At 44.4% G+C, this 18,483-nt stretch overlaps 1 long non-coding RNA gene and 1 pseudogene across 1 annotated transcript; one reads left to right on the top strand and one right to left on the bottom strand.

Moving 5' to 3' along the window:
- The first annotated feature begins 4,155 nt into the window (after positions 1–4,155).
- Positions 4,156–5,080, top strand: LOC122103831 (annotated as a pseudogene).
- Positions 5,081–8,921: 3,841 nt separating this feature from the next.
- On the bottom strand, positions 8,922–9,617 carry LOC122104149. Its single transcript, XR_006146890.1, has 2 exons — positions 9,483–9,617; positions 8,922–9,246 (listed from the first exon to the last, which is right to left on the bottom strand). It is a non-coding gene; the product is annotated as an uncharacterized LOC122104149 (long non-coding RNA).
- Between the last annotated feature and the right edge of the window lie 8,866 nt (positions 9,618–18,483).

The raw sequence follows: 18,483 nt of genomic DNA, 5'->3' as shown, positions 1-18,483 counted from the left end.
CCTAAAGACAATACCCCATGACCCAACTAAGTCTTTGTCAAGTTCAGATGCAGATCACACCTGCATGTCCCAGAAACCTTTCACACAAATAGCTAGTGGGTATATCGCACAATTTTCTCTAACCTTTAGGCTACCTCAGAGCTTAATCCCTTCTTATTGACTCTCCTCCACTAAACAAGCACCCCCTTCCTTTTTGCCCCATTGACACAGATAAACTTATCTGTTCTTGGGAGTTACCTGGCTTTTTATCACTCCTTACAGTTGACTGTTCCCAGCAACCAGTGCTGGGGACAAAGGCATGAGTGGATGCTGGTGGGTTAAGTGCAGGGCTCATGGGGAAGATTTGGAGAGAAGACAAGGTGGGGGGGGGTCGTGGGGGTGGGGGGCTTAGGGTAGACCCACATCAAAAAATTTGGGTTGAAGAATCCAAGCAAGAGTTTGAAGGCCCACAGGTACCATCAATGTGGCCTGCTGCTATATCTCACATCTTCTAAATTAGAGCCAACCTGTTTATTCTCCATATTCCTGGCTACTAATATTCTCAGAATAGGATGGCATGCTTAGGTTCAAGTTGGAGAGCGGAGGCTAGGCTAACTCCCAGCAGAAATTAAGGATTTCGGTTTGTTCCTAGCCTCAGCCACCTTCTGTTGCATTGAACAAGACCATGCTGCTTTTTCTCAGTGCTTGCTGATCAAAGATGATGCATTTACATGTTAAGAGTACATTTTACCTTCAGAGACCCTGAGAATGTGCAACTGGTAGAATCCTTGGATGTTATTTATATTACCTTCATTTGGATTGTGAGAAAATAGAGGTCCAGAGTGAGTGTTATCATTAGGAATGTATATACACATATATGCATATATATACATATACAAACTATATAATAATATACAGTATATGTACATATAGTATATACATGCAGCTATATATACATATTTGTTCCTATTATGTATATATACACATATGCATGTATACATACATATACATATATATATATATACATATATATATATATATATATATGACTGAAGAGAATTTATTGGCACATATAATCGAAGAGTAAAGTGGTATATCAGATTCAGGTATGGTTTGATGGCTCACTGATCATCTATGTAGCCAAGGTTCTGGTTTTCATCTTAGTCGGTCTTCCTTAGTATCTTCCATTACCTAGCAATTTGTTCTTGTGGCCACCCGTGGCTTTATTAATTCCAGACCTTACGTCACCGAGAGAAGCTGCATCAGGAAAAGGTATCTTTTCTTTGTCAGAGCATTTGAAGTATCATCTTGAATCTCATTGCCCTGAATGGGGTCTTGCCTTCGTTGGAAGTAACTTGTGTATCAGAGGATGGAACAGGAGGGAGCCTTTTGAGCCTGTCATGCCCTACTCTTGGAAATTGGGGTCAGGAGAATAGCAGCAAGACCATGTAGGTTAGACGAGAAAAGAGATATTTTTGCTAAAATTTTGGGCTCCGATGGTGGGAGAATGGAGCAGATGTTCAAGGTCAGGTAGCTGGCCATAACCAAACTCAGTATTTGCATGCGGATGATAGTATAGAGCCATTTAAGTTTTTCTTTGTTTTGTTATAGACATCCAAACAAAACTAGAATAGAAATGTTTGGGTCTCTGGAGAGCACAAAGGCTTTTAGGAGAAATTGAATAGAATCTTAGATAATGGGGCATGTCATTTAAAGGGTTCTCCCCTATTTACTGAGATTTTTAAGTGTTCTGGAATGTCCTTTTAAGCTGGAATAATGTTTTGGGTTTTTGTTGTTGTTGCTGCTGTTACCTTGTCTGTGAACTGCCTTAAGCCTGGAGTTTCACTTTCCATCCGGGTTAAATACCCTCTGGCTCCTCTCTGGCTCCCTTTCTCTTACCTGGGTGTGTTAGTCAGGCCCCCTTCTCTGAGACTAGCAGCAGCAGGAGGAAGATACATTTTGGTTCTGGTTTCAGAGCTTTCAGCCCATGATCATTTGGCTTCATTGCTTTGGGCCTGTGGCAACACACACCATCCTAGTGGAGAATGTGTAGTGGAGGAGGGCTGTCCAACCCCTGATGGTTAGGAAGCAGAGGGAAGGATGAAAGGGAGGGGAGAGAGGGATGGAGAGAAGGGTAATGGGAGGAGGGGAAGGGGAAGGGAGGAAAATCGAGGAAGAGGAAGCAGGGGAGGGGAAAAGGAGAGAGGGAGAGGGGGAAGGAAAAGAGAGGGAAGGGAGAGGGAAAGGGAGGAAAGGAGTGTAGAAGAAAGAGAGAGGAGAAGGGAGAGAGAGAGAAAGAGAGAAGGGGAGTTAGAAGGGGAGGGAAGATGGAGGGGAAGGAGGGGGAAAAGAAGCAGAAAGGGGCTGGAGGATTAGGGAGGCATGAGTTGAGAGGAGGAGGAAAGAGAGAGGGAGAAGGAGGGTAGATTGAGGGACAGGGAGAGAGAGAGGTCAGTTCCAATATTCCATTCCAGGACACACCCCCAGTGACCTAACTTCCTTCCTCTATGTCCTACCTCCACCATCTCCCAATAGTGCTACAGGCTGGCAATCAAGTCTTCAACATATAAGTCTGTGAGAGATGTTCCAGATCCAAAATGCAGCACTCAGGAAATTACCAAGGCAGAGAAGGAAGGAGAGCAGAGCTGAGCACCTGCCACATTCTGGGTGCTGTGTGAAACTCGGGGAATGTAACCAAGAAGGGCTCATCTTCACAGCAGACCCCAGTTTAGGGGGAAAGGCAAGTATTAGGTAGGTAAGTAAAATACCATCACAGCAAGTTCAGTAATAGGTGGAAGGATTAAGTGCTTTCTGAATGCAGAGGAAGGTGGGAGGGTATGAGCAGGAAGAGCTGGGGAAAGTCAGCTGAGAGGCAGAAGGGGTTCTATAGAGGAGACTTGGGAGGCCTGAAGCATGATCACAATGCCCCATGAAACCCTGAAGAGTACCCAGGCATTGGTGGCTCACACCAGTAATCCAAGCTACTATCAGGAAGAGCGCTAAGGATCAGTTTGAAGCCAGCTTGGCAGAAAAGTCCATGAGACTCTTATCTCCAATTAACTAGCACAAAGTTGAAAGTGGAAGTGTGGCTCAAGTGGTAGAGTATCAGACTTGAGTGAAAAAGCCAAGCAAGAGCACAAGTTCAGGCCCCAGTACCAACACATAAACAATAATGAATCCTAAAGAGGAAGAAAGGTGTAGCCGTAAGACCCTCGCCAGGAACACAGCAAGGAGTGGGAGCCAGGTGCCAGTGGCTTATGTCTAGTTACTCAGGAGGCTGAGATCTGAGGATCTGGGTTCAAAGCCAGCCTGGGCAAAGAAAGACTCTTATCTCCAATGAATCACCAGAAAACTGGAAGTGGCACTGAGGCTCATGTGGTAGAGAGCTGAAGAGCTGAAGGACAGTGTCTAGGCCCAGAGTTCAAGCCCTACAACTGACCAAAAAAAAAAAAAAAAAAAGAGCTGGAGAGCAGGCAGGAGCTGTGCCATGGGGGTTTGGGGCTTGTGTTGGGAGCTTAGAGTCTCTTTTAGGCGTAGATGCCTCTGAAGAGTTTGACTAAGGGAGACATGATTTGTGTCAACATATTTCTGTATCCGATTCTATGGTTCCATAGATTCTTAAGTTCTTTTGGACAGAGAGGATCAGTCAGAAAACTAAAGAAAATCTGAAGAACCAAAAGTCTAGAGGGAAATTACATGGAGAGAAAGAGCAAGAATCAGCAGGCAGTTTTCTATTGGGAAGTATCAGGTCCAAACACCTCCAATCTATTTTTCGCGCAAGCGCTGTGTGTGTGTGTGTGTGTGTGTGTGTGTGTGTGTGTGTGTGTGTGTTTGAACTCAAGGCCTGATCACTGTTCAAGGACAGCACTCTACCATTTGAGCCACAACTCCACTTCTGGCTTTTTGGTAGTTAATTGGAGGTAAGAGTTTTCTACGTGTATTGGCTTTGAACCAAGATCCTTAGATCTCAGCCTCCTAAATAGCTAGGATTACAAGCATGAGCCACTGACACCCAGCCACCTCTAGTCTTTAGGTAGTCCTTCCTAGGATACAAATTTTAGCTAAAAGTGCTTCAGCAGCCTATATTGCTGTGACAAAATACTTGGAATAAATAACTTAAAAGGTTAAAAATTTGGTTGTGGCAGCAAATGGATTTGGGCGCTCTTGTTAATGTCCATGCCAGCTGGGGGGGATGGTGCTCTAGAACAGGGTCTTGCTTATAGGGGGCTGGACGGGACTTGGAGTCTGCTGCAGCATTGGGGAACCAGTTTGGGGAGAAACTTTGACTCCGGAAATCACTAGTGGAGGTGATAGATGAGCACCAAATATTAGTAAGACATCTGCAAAAAGAGGCCTAAGCACAACACAATCATTCAGAATTCACAGAACAACGAAAGAAAACCACAGGCAGAATCACAACCTGCTTGGAATTGGCAAGTGCAGCCTTCTAGTCCATTCAGTCCCAGGAAAAATTTAAACTGGAGGACTTGAAGACTCTGGAACCAATACTAAAGAATATTCTTACCTGTAGTAAGAAATTCCCATGTGACGTTCAGCCTGTACCATTAAGAAGAATTTTAGCTCTGGGTGAAGAAGAGAATTGGGAATTTGAAGATGGAGAAAGTGGTAGCGGAGCAGGGTGTCCTGATCCTTTTCCTGCTCAAGTTCCTGATACTTTGTTACCCAGATTGCCATCAGAACCAGAATTGAGAAAATTGGTCTGAAAGATGCTGGACAGTGCATTGATCCCTATATTACAGTTAGCACAAAAGATTGGGATAGCATAGATTTAACTCCTGTGCAAGATATCCATTTGGCTTCAAGAAACCATCTATGCCCATTTTAGTGTGGATACTGAGCTCCAGAAGCATGTTGAAACAATAACCAAAGGTACAGCTATCTTCTTTGAAATTTAACACTACAAGCCTACAAAAGGTTTGCCAGCACCAAGTGTTTTGCTTTCATGGTGATGGATGAAATAAAACCTGGACCAACTGTGATAGAATTGTACATGAAACCTATGGACTTTTAAAGGAAATTGTAACTAGTGGCCAAGAAACCAGTTTATCTTCATTTACCTTAAACATTACACAAGGAATGATCCTGGTATGAATAACCTGGAACATCTGTGGATTTTTGCCAGTCAGTAGACACCATCATAGCTCTGTGTAGCATATTCCCCCTCAACAGGCAGGATGTGAGCCATGCCCAAGGGAGCCCATTGCAAAGCTGTACCATAGAACTAAAAAAATCCAGCATATTACTGGCATATCAGATGCCTTTGGATGCAGGTTTAGTGTAGACTTTGAAATGTGATTTTGCTTTTCTAATAGTCTATTTTCTAATTACCACTGTGCCTAGTCTGCTACCGGGAACAATACTGTTGTGGTAGATGTGCTCATCTTCCAAACTTAACACAGCAATAAGAATATGCTAAGAGTTTATACATTTGTTCCCTTTTTATCCCATTTGCTCTTTTGGTTTAACTTCAGATTCGGGGTTTAGGTGGGTAGGACAGTACCATGCTACTTTGAGAAGAAGTGGACCAGTTATGCTGCCTGGAAAGGTTGGTCTGGAAGTTTATAGGCTGTTTAAATGTGGCCTAACTTTAACCTTGATCAGACAATTCTGACTGAACCTGTATGTCTTGGCCAGATAAGTATCCTATATGGGAGTGTTTCTGTTTTTAGCCATTTTTTCTTTTTCTTTTTCTTTTCCTGGATGACCAGATTGTTTCTCTAAAAGTGAGCATATTTGTAGTCATGCTGATTAACTATTCTTCTCCATCACATTATTTTTTACCTGATAGATTATAGGGTTAACATTGGAACCATCTCAGAGCAATCATACACTTTTAGATGGATTTACAATGTCCAGTAAATAATATAAACTAAATATACAATCAGATGTTAATGAGATACTGCAGGAACAACTGATTTTTTCCTGGCAGTTGATCATAAAATCTTAAATCCTACATACCTCTCCTTAGAACGATAGGTATGCAAAATTGGAAAAGCCAGTCTATTTTTTTAAAATATAGGTAGGATTGCCATTTAGTTCCTATTTAGATACACTGACATCCATCCATATGGAAATGTGCAGCTTATTACTGTTGATTATTTACTTTTGGCTTAATGATGCATATAATTTTCATAGTACACATGAGGTGGATATTTGATACACAGAACATTAAATTTGTGATCTGGGGGTTAATATGGAATCTACATATTTTAATACCTTTAAATGAACAGTGCATGAGGGGAATGCAGTGTCAGTATGTGGACTATTTTTGATCTAGTGGAATAACCCAAGTCAATATGTTAGCTTTTAAAAATAAGTGATCACAGTTGTTTTAACCCTTGCACTTCAAGAGAGCTAGTCTCTATTTTCAATTGTCTGTTAGGTCAATTATTTGCTAGATTAATGTTAATAAAGTTATATGAGCCTGAAAAAAATCTCAAAGAAAGGAAGGAAGGTGTATTTTGGCTATGGTTCTGGAGTCTATGGTCACGGCCTTGTTGCCTTTGGGAACAGTTCATCATTGTGGAAGCACGTGGGAGAGGCACGCTGCTCACATCATGGCAGCCAGGAAGCAGAGGGAGGGATGGGTGGGGAAGGGAGGTAGAGAGAAGGGGCAGGGGGAGGGAGAGTGTATGCAGTCTCCAATACATTGGTTAAGAGCATATTCCAAATGACTTGCTTCCTTCAGTTAGGAAGTTTCCACTACCTCCCAACAGCACACTCAGGCTTAGTCCTTTAACACACGAGCCTTTGGGGGACATTTCGTATTCAAACTATAACATTCTGCTCCTAGCCCCCACAGGCTTATGGTCATGTCATAATGCGAAATCTCCCAAGAGTCCCCAAAGTCTTTACTCTATCATTGCCCCAAAATCTAGTCCAATGTGTCCTCTGTGACTCAGAGAGAACTCTTGAGTTGTGAGTGCCTATAAAAATATCAAAACTTATATGCTTCCAACACACAATGACACTGGGTTAAAAAAACAAAAACCCAACCACTCCAAAAGGGAATAATAGAGACATAGAAAGGATCAGACTAAAGCAGGCCCAAAATTCAGCAGGGAAATCCTGCCACTTGATGCTCAGTGATGGGGAACATGGTGGTATCATGTGGGCTCTAAAGGATTCAGTAAGTCCTGGCTGTGAGGTCTTGCCGGCTGTAGCCCATGTATCTTCTCAGGTAGGCTTTGCTGGCTGCTGGCAGATTTCCTCAGCAAGCATTCTATATTTCTGGACATCTCCAACTTTCTAGGGTCTTCATTGTGCTTTTGGCTTCACCCTTACCACTTTCACACATCACCCTCTCTATGGCAGCGTGCAGGGTCTCCAACTTGGCTTCCCAGGCTTCCTTTGAAATATCAGCAGAAGCCTCTATGAGCCAATACATCTTGCACTCAACCTGTCTGCAATATGAGCATCATATGGATGATACCAATATCTGCCATAATATTGAACTGTAGCTGGGCATGTCGGGTCATGCCTGTAGCAACTTCTCAGTGCATGGACTGCTGAGTGCAGGGAAATGAATCCTGAGAAACAATTCTCTAGGTGATTTTTATGAGCAGAGTAACCCAGTGTTTTCTCCTTATTCAAAAGTCTATAAAGCTGTGATAGATGAGGCCTGCACAATTCCTGTGATGCCATCTTTGTTATCTTTTATCTATTAGGCAAAACACATGGCTTCTTTTTAATAGTGCCCCTCTCTTTAAAGCCACACCCTCCATAGCAGTGATTTCACATATGGCAAAACCGCAATTCTTTGTGTGACTTTGGTGTTCCTGATTCTCACCATAAATCTAGCTAACAGCAGTCAATAATACCCATGCCACCTGCTTGAAATTTCTTCCACAGCACAAACAAGTCTGAGGTTTAAGGGAGACAGAAACTAGCCAAGTTCCTTGCTAGAATGTAGTCAGAACAGCCTTTAGTCCAATTCCCAACCTTGTCCTTGGTGACATCTGAAACTTCCAGAGTCTTTACTATCTACATTCCTATTAACACTACTTTTAGAACCCACCAGAACCCACCAAGCTCCATTTACAGCATTCTAGATTTTTTCTAGTCTTCTCTCTCCAAACTTCTCCTGCAAAGTAATTCCAGTGACATCAGCAACAACTGAAGTTCTCAGTACCAAGTTTCCTTGTTAGTCCTTGTTCTGTTGCTGTACAAAGTACCCAGGAAAAACAAGAGATAAGAATTACTGTGTCTCAGTGATTACAGAGCTTTTAGTCTATGGTCATTTGGCCCTGTCACTTTGGGCCTGTCATGAAGCCAGATGTGGTGTAGAGTGAGTGGTGTAGCAAAGCACCTTGAGTCATGGTGGCCAGGAAGAGGAAAAGAGGAGGAGCAGACAGAGGTTCCAATGCCCTCCAAGGACATGTCCAGAAGGACTTCACTTCTTCCCACTAGGCCCACTTCCTGAAAGTTCTACCACCTTCCACCATCAGTGGAGGACCAAGTTTTCAACACATGGACTTTGTGTGTGTGTGTGGGGGGGAGTGAGGGGGCATTTAAGATCCAAACCTTAACATTTCTCATTCCTCCTCTTCAACTGCTGAAAACCATTAGACTATTTCTCATCTTTATGGATTTGCCCACTTTGGGCATTTCATGTAAATTCAATAATAACACACTTTTAGTCTTTTGTGACTGGCTCCTTTCACTCAGCATGCTTTTTAGGTTCATCCATGTTGTAGTGTGCACCAAAGTTCCTTTTGTAGCTGGACACTAGTGCCTCATGCCTGCAATCCTACCTACCTGGAAGGCTGAGATTGGAGAACTGAGAGGGTCCAGGTCAGCCTGGACAGAAAAGTCAAAGACATTCCATTTCAATGGAATAAGCCCAGTACTGTGAGGCCAGGCCTGTCATTTCTAACTATAGAGGGAAATTTAAAATAGGAGGACCATGGTTCACACCAGTCTGGGGAAAGAAGCAAGACCCTTTATTTAAAATAACCAGTGTAAAGAAGGGCTGGAGTCTGGCTTAACGCTTGAGTTCGAATCCTATTTTAGGAACATTGCACAGAGAAACCATAATTTGCTAATCTATTCATGAATCAATGGGCACTGCCTTGGTTCTCTCCCCAACCCCTTTTCCTTGTGAATATGCTGCTGTGTACATCTGCCTACAAGGTCTTGTGTAGCCATTCTCTTGGACACACATCACGGAGAAATGCTGGGTCTGTGTTGGTGGTCATCCAGGGGGCCGGTGCCGAGGATGGAGAGAGGACGGAGAGGAGAGCGGTGCTGCAAGAGAGCAGGGTTACTTTCTTTAGCATCACTCAGTCGTTACAATGCGCGACCCCAGCTCGGCCTCACGCACAGCGGGCCTTCTCCACACACTGGCCGCTTTCGGGCCAGGGAGCGGGTGCAGCGAGCGGAGAGCGCAGCCCAGACCCGTGCAACCGGCTCCCCGCTGGCGAGGTCTCTCCCGGTGAGAGCCTGACCGATTCCAGGCTGGTGTCTTCCCGCAGATGGATCACCTGTGAATAAGGTCCATTCGCCGCGGAGTGAGTGAGCCTGACTCCGGGCTTCTCAGGACATCCAGGGCTCGGAGCCGAGCCGTCGCGGGTGACGGACGAAGCTCGGGTAGGTACCAGCAACCCGCAACCACCAAGGCCCGCGCTCTAACTGCTGCCCTCCGAGCCACCGCGCACGCGCTGCTACCCGGCCAAGGAAGGGGCGGAGAGTGGGTGGGGCGCGTGTCTCCTGGACCAATCGGAGACGAGAACCCCCGCCCTCCTTGCCGATGGACCGAACTTGACCCCGGCGGTGGGTGGAGTAGGCGGGGCCAGACGCGCGGTCGCGGAGGGGGCGGGGCCAGAGGTCTGGAGGCGGGGCCTGGAGCTGTCAGTCCGAGCCAGTTGCCGCCGCTGCCGCGGTTCCTTGCACCTCGTGGCCCGGGTGGCCGCCGGCGATACGGTCCATCACTAGCCTCCGGGCATCCCGAGCCGCTTCTCGTGTCGAGGCCTGGCGCGCAGGTAAGGCTAGCTGCGGCTGTCGAGCCATCGCGTCTCCTTCCTCGGGATCTGTCCGTCGCGCGGGCGCCCCCTCCGGGCTGTGTCATCGCCTTGGCTCCCCTCGCCTCCTAGGGGCGGTCCCGGGGGGCGGGACCACAGCCCTCCCTCTGGTCCCCCCCTCCCGGGCTCCCCACTTTCTTAACCGCTCCGTCTGCCTCCAGGATCCCTGGCCGACCTGGCGTCCCCACCGGCGTGGGGATCTGATTCGGCGCAGCCCCTCCCGGGCCGATTACACAATCTGAGGCACTGAGGGCGGGGGTCCCCATCCAGCCCCACACCTGTCCTCCTGCCGCGCGTCCAGGCGGGGACCCAGATCAGGTGCCGCCGCGGGGGCCGGGAAAGTTTCACTTTGTGACCTGGGTTTGTTGACATCCTGGAGATGCGGGGAGACGGTGGGGGCCGAGCCTCGGAGGAGCATGCGTCCCTCCAGCAGTGTTGGCTTTGCCCTGGGGTGGTTCAGGTCCAGGTTTCGCTGACGTTTGTCCTGCAGAGAGCCTTGATCTGGGGCTGGAGGGTGCCCGGGTCACTGGGCTTCGAGGCTAGCAACCCCCGGATTGCAGCAATCTGGGGGACAGACAGCCCAGGCTGTCTTCTTCCCTGTCTTAATTTAGCATTGTCATTTAGACCAGGTAGGCGAATTTACTTAGCATTTTTCCTGACACTTTATGTTTGTGAGATGCTTTGCCGTCCCTGATTAGTTAATTAATCAACAAGGTGGGAAAGCAAAATAGATAATTTGAAACGTGTGGCTCATGATGTTCAGCAACTCTTTAAGAACTGAGGGCAGAAGGCTCTGTGGTAAGAGATGCATTGGCCAAGGTGCTGTGAGGACAGCTATTTGGTATCTGATGGTTGCTTGAGTGGACTTAGGTATTACTGGCAAAGCCTTTTTTTTTTTGCTTTGGTTTAATTAGGTTGTTTGGTGAGGGTCTTCCATTTAGTGCAGTTTTCTTTTTTTCACTTAGGCATAGGCATGAGTGCTTTACTGAGTGCTTTGCTGATGAAGCAGTTAAGGTAAACAATTGAAGCCTAAATAAGTTTGGATGCTTGTCTGCTCTACCAGGTTACCCTAATTGTGCAGAAAACCTTGGCTGTCTGTTTCTCCTTATCTTCCCACTAGAATTGTATGGAACTAAGTAGGCATTACTCTTTCCTCATTTAGTCTGAAGACCTACCTCTTGCTACCTATGGTTTTTGGACATGCCTAGGGACAGCCTCCAAGTGGTTTATAATGACATTTTCATCTATCTGTTACACAATACAGCTTAAAATCTTTGTAGTTAGGTGCTGTCGTCTTGTTGAATCTTTAATAATATCTACTTCATTTTAATAGTGCTTCTATAATAATCTTTCTATTAGTATGCCAGTTCTGTAACACCAGTACTTTTAGTATATAAGCAGTGATTTACTAGAAATATTATCAGGGCAAAAACAATTATCTAACAGATTTGCAGCACACTTTACTTAGGTAATTACTGCCAGAGGCTTAAAAAAATTCTTTGGTGTAGTGGGTATTACAATGGGTTTGATCTATGAGGCCTTTATGAGGGCTTTTCTCCTGCACTATTACAATGGTTTCAGTGAGTAGGTCACTTCAGTATTTTGCAGTGATATCATATGAGTTGATACATCATACTCGTTTTTTTTCTTGGATAACATTCCAAATTCACAATCTACGGTTTTGATTTGGCAGCCTACATTTTACAAAGGAAGGTATTTGTTATATATAGGGAGTTATATTAGAATTACAAAGGTGATTGCAGTATATTTCATTAGTAAATGTACCAGGCCCTGTTCTGAGTGATTTACAGATACTATTTTCAGAACTCACCTATAAGAAGGAACTATTTTCACACCAGGTTTTAGGCAGGGAGGTAGAGGCCCAGTGGCTTAATAACAAATGGCAGCCAGACTTTTACATAGATAGCTTGAGTCCAGAATCCAAGTCCTTAACCAGTATGAGGTGCTAAATTTGTAGATTGTTCTTTTGGTAAGTATTTATTTTTACCTGATGTTCCCTCAGTGTTAGGTTTTGCTCCATGGGGAAGAGAAGAATGTTTTCCAATCCATACCAAGTATCCAGTTAGGAGTTCTCATTGTGATCTTATTTTTATTTATTTCTTTTATTGCAGTACTGGAGTTTGAACTCGGGGCTTCATGCTTGCTTGGCTGAGGTTCTGTCACTTGAGCCATGCCTCCCAGACTTGTTTGGGCTAGTTGTTTTGGATATGGAATCTAGTGAACTTTTCTTCCTGGGCTGGCCTTGTATCTTGATCCTCTAGATCTCAGCATCCTGAGTGGCTAGAATTACAGGTGACATATGTGATTTTGATGAAGAAATCTTTTTCCTTTCCATTTCCTTTCTGATGGGATGACAGTCATTAAAGCAGATGAACTACCTAGCCTTACCATCCTTAGGATCTGGAGAGGTAAGAAAGTGTATATGAGAATTAAATAACCTGCTAAGGCATGAAATAAGATGACATATGAAATATGCTCTGTGTGTGTGTGTGCGTGTGTGTGTGTGCATGTGTGTATGTGTCCAGGAAAGTGAGCAGGAAGCTGTATACTCTTTCTACTAGTAACTACACAGAGGAATTGCAGTTGTTGACAAACTTCATCTAATTTTATTGTATCAAATATTATTCTTGTAATTTTTTTTAAAAAAATGCTTAGCACTGGCAGTAGCTCACCCAGTGACTTGGGAGATAGAGATTTGTAGATTGTAGTTTCAGCCCATCCTGTACATAAAAGTTCATGAGTCTTCATCTTACTCAGTGTCTGGGTATGGTGGCCTTGAGCCTGTTATATCCAATGACAGAGGAAAGCTCAAGTAAGAGGATTGCAGTTCATGAGACCCTATCTCAAATAATGGGAAGCATGGCTCAAATGGTAGAACACTGGTCTAGCAGTGTGGTACATGAGTTCAATCCCTAGTACTGCCAAAAAAACTGAGAAAAGACATGAAAGAAGTGGGGTAGCCTGGCGCTGGTGACTCACGCCTGTAATCCTAGCTACTCAGGAGGCTGAGATCTGAGGATCACTGTTCAAAGCTAGCCTAGGCAGGAAAGTCCATGAGACTCTTATCTCCAGTAAACCACCAGAAAATGGGAAGTGGCGCAGTGGCTCAAGTGGTAGAGCACTAGTCTTGAGCGGAAGAGCTCAGGAACAGCACCCAGGCTCAGAGTTCAAGCCCCAGGACCACACAAAAAAGAAAAAAAAACAAGTGGGGTAATCACATTCAGTACCATATACAAAGCATGCATGTATGTATGTATGTATGTATGACATGGGGCTTGAACTCTGGGCCTGGGCGCTGTCACTGGGTTCTTTTGCACAAGACTAGCACTCTATCACTTTGTGCTACAGTGCCATCTCTGGTTTTTCTGGTAGTTAATTGGAGATAAGAGCCTCACAGACTTTCTTGCCTGTGCTGGCTTTGAACCATAATCCTCAGATCTCAGCTTTCTGAGTAGCTAGGATTACAGGTCTGAGCCACCAGTGCTGGTTTTCAGAGGCATTTGTAAGGGACTATTTTGCATAACTTGGCAAGAGGCTTAGGTTGGATGATAGCAAGGCCTTAACTAAAGACCAAGGAGTTACCAAAACCATGGCAACTCAAGTTAGACTTAGAAGAAAGTTTGTGTGGGTGTGTAGGGGGGTGAATCAAGGCCTATAATCCTAGCTACTCAGGAGGCTGAGTTTTGGAGAATCACAGTTCAAAGTAGAAGGAAGCGTTAATAGACTTTTAGTTTGCCCATTTCTCCCTCCAGTCCCTCCATCATCTGTCTAGTGGGTACCTGCCCCCACATTTGGACACCCATGCTCATCCTGCTCCTGCATGGACATCTCCAGGTGAACATCAGATCTACTTTCTACATCTGTGCATCGGAGTTGATAGGATTGTATTCAGTGGTAGGGAATGGGAAACAACAGAAAGGTTCTGGGCTATTCTGGCTGTCGTCTTAAAAGACCATCCATTATCAGTGTGAAATTGAGATTAGAGAGGAAATTCAAAGCCAGGGTGGCCAGTTAGGAGGCCTATGCCAGAATCTAGGAGGAGGTGATCCAAACTGAGACAGCCAGTGGCATGGGATGGGTTCAGAAGAAAGAACCATCCGCAACCAGTAACTGCCTGCCCAAACCATCAGAAGGTGGGCATTTCCTGGGGACCCTAGAGGATGGGAGCTTTGGTTGGAGCCGAGGAGTCCAGTTTAGATATATTTTGTAGGCATATTCCTCCAAGCTGTGGACTAGATCATGGTTAATGTAAGGCCTCTGTAGACCAGAATACAGATTGTCTTTCTTTTCCAAAAGGGAGTATGCCATTTAATAGAGTGGGTAACTCCCTCTGTCCAATAAAGAATAGCAGGATTCCTGTTCCTGGTTTAACTGCCTCTGGTTAACTCCTCTGGTTTAACGCTTTGTTGAGGGTCTCTATTGTGTTGGGAATTGAGAATTCATCTGAACTCAGAGGTACAGTGGAGGCCAGAGAAGTAGACTGTGAATCCAATGATCCTTCCCATCCCACATTTTGAAAGACAGAATTGGAAGTAGGTACCCTGGCCTTGGAGAAGTTTGGCTGTGAAAGGCTGTTACATTTATGTGGTGGTTATACAGTGAAATGGTCCATTTTGCAAATGGACCAACAGGACCCATTGGCAGCATTTTGTTTTGTTTTGTTTTTTTTCCCCTGACTTTGCTGGAAAATGTCCATATAGGGGAGTCTGATCTTTAGTCACCCCAGTTAAACACGTGTTGGAAAGCCAAGGCTGGTCATAGGGAACCCTGAGAAAGCAACAGAGAACTCTTCTTTCCAACTTAAGCTTGGATTGTGTGGTGTTCCAAGAGTGTAGGGGAGGGAAGTTTGGATGACCACATTGACTGGAAACAGGATAATTTTGGGGAAGCAAATAAGATTTATGCAGGAAATCACAAAGGCAGAGAAAATATAATTCCAAATGTTATGTTTATTTTCCCCCTTGTTTCTTTATGTCTTTCTGGCTTAGGATGAAATATTTGTTAAAGAGTCATATTTACTAATTTGTATGTTGTCTGGCAGTGTATGTGGAAACAAAGTATAATTGTCTTGTTTTTGGCTAGGACAATATTGGTCATGTTTATGCAATATCTTTTAGGTTGGTGGTTCTCAACCATAAGCAATTTTGACTCCCTGGAAAATAAGCAATGTCAGAGACAGTTTTGATACAAATTTGTTACAGGCATCCAGTGACTAGAGACCCAATGCAACAGGCCATTTTGTGATGCATAATCTGTGCCCCCTGCCACCAATAATTATCTAGTCCAACATCACTACTGTTGAAGTTAAAAATCCCTCCTTAGTTGATTAAAAAAAAATCTGATCATTGGGCACCAATGACTCACATCTATAATCCTAGCTCCTCAGGAGGCTGAGATCTAGGAAATGCTGTTGGAAGCCAGCCTGATCAGACAGATTTGAAAGACTCTTATCTCCAACTAACCAGCAAAAAGCTAGAAATGGAAGTGTGGCTCAAGTGGTAGAACATCAACCTTGCCTGAAAAATCCATATCAGAGTGTGAGGCCCTGAGTTCAAGCCCCAGTTCTTACATACAAAAAAAAATTGTGATCAGACCAAGCAGGCACAATGGCTCAAGCCTATAATCTTAGTTCCATGGTGAAAATTGAATCAGCTTTGTTTGTGGTCAGCCTAGGCAAAAGGAAATTTGTGAGACTCTATTTCAGCCAATGCCTGGGTGTGGTGGTAGGTTGGAGATGTCGCTCAAGTGGGAGATTTGTATGTCTAGAAAGCACAAGGTCCTGAATTCAATCCCCAATACTACCAAAAAAAAGTTCTGGAACAAATTGAACAAATTGAGATGAAAGGGAAGAAAACATAAAGTGTTCCTTGCCCCTTTCAAAGTGAAAAAACAGTAGCTTCACATCTGACATTCAGGAGGGAAACCCAAGCACACAGGCTGCCAAGATACAGGCATTGCTCTGCCACCCAGGAGCTATTTCAATAACTGGATTGCTCAACACAGTAGTTTGGAACAGGAAGTAGAGTCCCTTGTAGTGGCAAGAGGCTACAGGGGTGATTTGTGGAGGCAGAGGGTTTATAGGCCAAGCAGGAAAGCTGGGCTTTGCCAGAATACTTTTGAAAAGTTCTAGGGGAAGTTTTCAAAGGTTGTTTCTTGAGAACATTGAGTCTGGTGCTTAGAAGATACAATCTCTGCTCTGGGAGTGCTTGACCTTCTAGGTTTTAGATCTAAGAGCCTGAGAGTACTTCCTAGATTATTCTGTGTCCAGTTACAGAGTAGAGAGTGAACAATACAATTTTACTTTCAGCTTCTACCTGTGTCATCTCCTACTTCTCCTTTTTTTTTGTCAGTTGTGAGGCTTGAACTCATGGCCGGGTGTTGTCCCTGAGCCTTTTTGTGCTAAAGGCTATCACTTGAGCATCAGTATCACTTCCAGTTTTTGAGTGGTTAATTGGAAATAAGAGTCTCACTGGGACTTTTCTGCCTGGGCTGGCTTCAAATTGTGATCCTCAGAGTTCAGCCTCCTGAGTAGCTAGGATTATAGGCATGAGCCACTGGTGCCCAGTCTCATGCTTCTTTTTAAAAACCATTTTTTGTCGGTCCTGGGACTTGAACCCTGGGCCTGGGTGCTGTTCCTGAGCTTTTCAGCTTGGGGCAAGTGCTCTACCACTTGAGCCACAGCGCCATTTCTGGTTTTCTTGTGGTTAATTGGAGATAAGAATGGACTTTCCTTCCTGGGCTGGGTTTGAACCATGATCCTCAGATCTCAGCCTTCTGAGTAGCTAGGATTACAGGTGTGAGCCACTGGCACCCAGCACAACCTTTTTTTTTTTTTTAAATTATTATTATGGAAAAATTTCAGTATATACAAAAATTGAGAAAACAATTTCCTGAACTCCTATTTACCCAGACCTTGTCTTTAACTGGCCAACTATGACCTCTGAGCCATCTTTGAGTCTTCTCTTCTCTTTTGGGGGGAGAGAATGATATTGAGGATCAAATCTAGGGCCTTGTGCATGCTGAGCAGTTTCTCTACCACTGAACTACATCTTCAGCCCCATTTTTTGCTTGCTTGGTGCCACATTCTTGCTCATGTTTATTTGTTCACAGCTTGGAGTTCTACTGTATTTTGCTGGTTAATTGGAAATAGAGTTTTATGGACTTTCCTGCCTAAGCTGGCTTCAGCCCATGATCCTTCAGATCTCCTGAGTAGCTAGAATTACAGGCATGAGTCACTGGTATTCAGTGATCACTAGTTATTTTTGAAATGGGGTCTCCCTTCCTTTTTCAACATGCACCCAAACTGTGATCCTCCTATTTTAGACTTCTTTTCATTGCTGGAATGACAGCTGTGTGCTACCATGCACAGCTTCCTTCCTCTGAGATGGAGTCTGGAGTCTGACATTTTTCTGTCCAGCTGGCTTGGAACTATAGTCATTTCAATCTCAGCCTCCCATGTAGCTTAGGATAGCAATCATGGGGTACTCAAGCAGCTGTGGATTGAGAAAGGGCATGGTGAGTTGTTGTTGTTTTTTCAGGGCTGACCTCATACTACAATCTTCCCATATCAGCCTTCCTAGTAGCTAGGATTAGTGGTGTGAGCCAGTAGGGCCTGACTGTAAGCAATTACTGTACTTACTTAGTCAGAGACCATTGCCAACAGAAGTGAATGGTTTTTCTTCAAAGAAAATGCATAGTGGGAATCCACAATTGAGAAATAGGAATCTGCCCAAGCAAATCTGGCATGGAGGTAGGGGTCAATAATTTTTAGTGGGAAGATACAGGTGATCAGACATAATTCCTTTCTTTCTAAGCCTCCTTCGTAGAGAAGCCTACTTGAGTTTTCTGCAGAGATTCATTTCAACCATGGTAGGATTCTTTGGTTTCCTGAAAGGTGCCTGGCTACATTGTCTCCTTTGGGACCTCTTCTTCCTGTTTCATGATTCTGGAGATGTGCCTTGTGTGGCGAAAGCCACTTGGCCTCTGTAGACTGTGTCACACTTGGCAATTCTTGGTGGAGTAACTCTTTCCCAGAAAAGTACATGTAGGGTGGGTGGGCAGGGGCAAGCTCTCTGGTGATTGGCAGCCAATGGAGGACTTACTTCATGGAGATAGCATTGCAGATTCCACTTTGACAACAGTGCCAGCTTTTCCTAGCTGTGTCTCCCTAAACTGCAGGACTGATATATCTATATCTATATATCTATATCTATATATCTACAGGTCTAAATCTATCATCTATCTATCTGTCTGTCTATCTATCTATCTTTTTAGCCCATTGGAAAATTGGCAAGCCTTTACTTGACACAGTACTGTGTTGTAATGTGCACACAAAAATGGCTTCAAGAGTTGAGAGAGTTCTTGAATAATGAGATAATTGATATCTCTGATCTTTCATTAGTACTAGTTTGTACAAACGTAGCCCTCCTGGAATAAATTCACA

The sequence above is a fragment of the Dipodomys spectabilis genome, unplaced genomic scaffold (genome assembly GCF_019054845.1).
Source record: "Dipodomys spectabilis isolate Male_0828 unplaced genomic scaffold, ASM1905484v1 ptg000002l, whole genome shotgun sequence".
NCBI lineage: Eukaryota > Metazoa > Chordata > Mammalia > Rodentia > Heteromyidae > Dipodomys > Dipodomys spectabilis.
This window is presented reverse-complemented; position numbering and strand designations above follow the sequence as displayed.